General features: G+C 32.5%; 1 non-coding gene across 1 annotated transcript; it reads right to left on the bottom strand.

Moving 5' to 3' along the window:
- On the bottom strand, nt 283–354 carry TRNAK-UUU. Its single transcript has one exon. It is a non-coding gene; the product is annotated as a tRNA-Lys (tRNA).

Here is a 4,725-nt window from a genome sequence, read left to right as displayed (position 1 = left end):
GATCAGAAAGTGTATAAGAATTGCAAAGCTTAAGGTGCCAATTGAGTATATTTCTTTTCTTATTATTTAGATAGAAGAGGAAATGGGATAGAATTTTGAGTATACCGTGAGTCAGCCTAGGACATGTTTTCTATCAAGGAGGGGAAAAAATCTGACATGTCACATTTGTATCTCGCTCGAACATAAAAACTTTCTATTATAAGGAGGGAACAATACAATGTGAATTGTGGTCATGAGCATCTTGGCAAAACAGACTTAACCGCGTACGGAGGAAAACAACATCGCCGTCTGTGGGGATCGAACCCACGACCACGTGGTTAAAAGCCACGCGCTCTACCACTGAGCTAAGAAGGCTATATATTTGTATTTGCGGCGTAAATAAATATATCAACGCAATTCAACCGTGTTATCCTAATAGGAAAAAAATAAAGGGTGTGCAAAAAATAATGTAAAAATAAAAGAGTGCTTGAAGGATAGCGGATAGCCTATAGATGTGGTTGCTAAAACAGACGATGACGTTTAGCTGTTGATAAGAATTGAAAATTATTTCAATCAATAGGTCACAACTGATTCCAAAATATGGTTGATGAACTCTTTTTTTTTTTTTTTTTCATTTGCTCTATTAATGTGCACTTCATACAATATCAAATAATAAGGTTAATCAAAGAATTATTATGACTTGACTAACTTTACGCTCGTTGTCAACCTTTAAGCCTTATCATAGCTCTATACGCCAATAAAATAAAGAGAACTTCTAATATTATTTTTTACTATTATGTATAGATAAAAAATTTACTTAAATATATTTTTACTTTTAGTTTTATTTGGTATAACCAGGGCATTAGATGAATTAAATGAGAGAAATGATAAGTGTGGATTTGTGTAACAACCCTTATTTGTTTGAGTCTAAGATGTAGTTATTATTGTAAAAATAAATAAATAAATAAATAAAATAAAATAAAAAATCAAAGATTTTATAAAACTAAATCGTAAAAATTGCACGGGGCGCCCTATTTGGTCGCCCACATTTAACCTATACCCATTTATTAAAAAACTTTTAACTTGTACCCACTTTTTAAATAATTTCAGCCCCCTTTCTCCTCCTTCTTCTCCTCCTTCGTTTTCTTCTTCTTCTTTCTGAAGAATGCACGAGTGTTGGAAAAACTGACAATTGTTTGGGAGACCTAAAACTTCTTCTCACGTTGTTCTGACATTCCTCGATGCCAAGCCCAGGAGGAAAACAAAACCTCGTAACTGGTACAACAGATATTAAAATTTACTGAGACTTGGGAGATGATTATTTTGATTATTGGATGTACTCTTATTAAGATTTCTCTTAAAGATCCAAGCCAGAACCCCATTGTATAAGAAATTATATAGGACCTTGATATTTATGAAACTTGTATGGCTGAAGTTCAGCTCTAGAGCTGAAGTTCACCAGTTACAAAACAAAAACTTCAGCTCTAGAGCTGAAGTTCGCCAGTTACAAAACAAAAACTTCAGCCCTAGAGCTGAAGTTCGCCAGTTATAAATCGCGAGTTACAAAACAAAAACTCCAGCTCTAAAGCTGAAGTTCGCCAGTTACAAAAATAAAACTTCAGCTCTAGAGCTGAAGTTCGCTAGTTACAAACAAAAACTTCAGCTCTAGAGCTGAAGTTCGCCAGTTATAAACAAAAAATTCAGCTCTAGAGCTGAAGTTCTCCAGTTACAAATCGCGAGTTACAAAACAAAAACTTCAACTCTAGAGCTGAAGTTCGCCAGTTAAAAAAACAAAACTTCAGCTCTAGAACTGAAGTTCGCCAGTTACAAAACAAAAACTTCAGCTCTAGAGCTGAAGTTCGCCTGTTACAAACAAAAACTTCAGCTCTAGAGCTGAAGTTCGCCAGTTACAAAACAGAAACTTCAGCTCTAGAGCTGAATTTCAGGCCCGGCTACTAGAATGCTGAAGTTTTGCGTGATTGCATTTACTACTTCAGCCCCGTATGCTGAAGTTATGCAAAAAAGCGGGTACGCTTGTAATTTTTTTTGCAAAGCGAGCACAAGTTAAAACGTGATACAAAAAAGCGAGTATAGATGCAAATGGTATTATATCTACACTTGTGCGTTCTAGTCTCTGACAGAATGAAAAATGACAATAAAAACCTCTAGCAAACACCTATCTCCGTTAGTGGAGAACATTAGAAGTTTAGTCCGTTTATGATGATTTGAAGAATTAACATAAATAGCAGCCCACTCAAGTACTTAAATTAAAAAGGGAAATTTTCGTATATATACCATATATGAAACTATATTACCAACTATGTTAATAGTTTGCATATTACCATTCATGCTAATAGTATTTCTACATAATATATACAATGCATTAAATAAGAATCATTGTAGCTTTATGATTCCTTATTTAGGCGCGGTAAAAAAGGGGAATTAAATATTCTTCTAGATCTTCCACAACGCAAATCACGCACATTAATCTTCTTCGTCAGTTTCGTTTCAAATTTAGCGCTCTGCTTTTTCGACACACTGTGTTTCAAACCTTTTTTCTGATTTCACAAATCAAAAACGACTAAATCTTCTACAATTCTTCTACATCAAACGCAATTAAGTCCAAATTTCAGTAATACAAAGCAAAGGAAAAGAGAGTAGCAATTCCACCATTGACAGCCATTAAAAAGCTTTGAAGCTTTGAATTGAAATTTGGATTTTCAAAAATCATTATTTGTTTAGATTGGGTGTTGCAAATAATTGGGAATATGGTTTGGAGTTTATATATCAATTTTGAGGAATTTTGGTGAAGATTAGACTTGGTTTTGGCTGAATTTCGGATTGAAACTCGAAGAAGAAGAAGAAGAAGACATGACATACATTATATTACAGAAATTGTAGAAAAATTGTAGATAAATTGTAGACTGTTGTTTATTTATTTTTCTTTTATTCATTTACCTATTGTATGGAAGTTGAACAACATTGTATAAAAATTATATTTAAGTGGATGATTTAGTACTGTTTTGGACAAAAATATGTATCAAAAATGTGAAACATACATTTCAGGGGAAGCATGTCGAGTCCAAATATGTACCCAGTTTGTAGATATTTTGTAGATAAATTGTAGATTATTTGTATTCTGATTGTAGATGCTTTATTTTATGTTTTAACAAATAAAAAATGACTAAAACTTCTACAAATCTTCTAAAAAAACGCAATTATGTCAAAAATCCCAATTATGCTACAACTGAATGGGAATTGGGATATTAAAATTCAATGTACCCAGTTTGTAGATAATTTGTAGAAACATTGAAATTCTGTATTTTCATATTAATTTTTCAAATGATATGTAGTTTTGTTGTAGATTAAATGTAGAAAACAAGCCATTGTGAGTCTTATTTGACTCATTCCTCACATTCAACATATTCTACAAATTCACGCCTCTTTAAATACAATACAACCATACTTCTTGAATTTAAAGGTATAGCAATATATATAACTTAAAAAACGTCTTCTCATCTGCACAAGTTAGCTTCAAAACAGACGAAGTGGAATAACAAGCTCCCATCAAAACTTTTAACACAAAAACACAAAGTTGAAAAATAAATAAACAACAGTCTACAATTTATCTACAATTTCTGCAAATATAACGTATGTCATGTCTTCTTCTTCTTCTTCGAGTTTCAATCTGAAATTCAGCCAAAACCAAGTCTAATCTTCACCAAAACCCCTCAAAATTGAGATATAAACTCCAAACCATATTCCCAATTATTTACAACAACACCCAATCCAAACAAATAATAATTTTTGAAAACCCAAATTAGAATTCAAAGCTTCAAAGCTTTTTAATAGCTGTCAATGGTGGAATTGCTGCTCTCTTTTCCTTTCCTCTTATATTACTGAAATTTGGGATTGCGAGATAGAGAGAGACGTAGAGAGAATTCTCAAATCTTTGCAACAACATCCAATCCAAACAAACAATGTCTTTTGAAAATCCAAATTCGAATTCAAAGCCTTGGCTATGGAAGAAATAATGGGATTTTGATACAGAAATCGTGGGTGTGGGAGGAAAACGTGGGTGAAGGTGTGGGAATTGGAGAGAGGAAACTGGGGGGGGGGGGGGGGGGGGTAGGAGGTGGGTATTAGGAAGGAAGTAGTATGGGTACCATTAAATTAGGGAGTGTAATTAATACCCTTAAAAACCACTAATGGTATATAATTGATAATTAGGTATACTAAATGTAATTATATCAAACCTTAAACATTGAGCGTAATATAGTTTGTTATATGGCATAGGAATGTAAAAATTCCAAAAAATAACTTCTTCCCAAAAACACTTTAAGAAAAGTACACTTAAAAGCACTTTTAAAAGCCCAAATACTAATTGTTGCTCAAAAGTATTTTTCAAATTAATTAGTCAAACAAACTGTTTCTCACCAAAAGTACTTTTTTACAAGCACCTTTGAGAAAGACACTTTTCAAAATAAACTGATTTTAGAAGTTTGGTCAAATTGGCTATTAGACGGTATCTGATCATCGTGATCTAGACAAACAAGTCACGATATGACGTTCCACGATATTGATCATTCAAATAAACTTATAATTATTTGCTCAAAGCTTTAGTTTAATAATGTAGTCATTATTTTATATTTTTTTTTACATAACTAGGAATACACGTGCAGCGCACGTTCCGAGAAACCAGTATACATATATATATATATATATATATATATATATATATATATA

This window comes from Nicotiana attenuata, chromosome 7 (genome assembly GCF_001879085.1).
Source record: "Nicotiana attenuata strain UT chromosome 7, NIATTr2, whole genome shotgun sequence".
NCBI lineage: Eukaryota > Viridiplantae > Streptophyta > Magnoliopsida > Solanales > Solanaceae > Nicotiana > Nicotiana attenuata.
The sequence above is the reverse complement of the archived record's forward strand: the minus strand, read 5'-3'. Positions and strand labels throughout refer to the sequence as shown.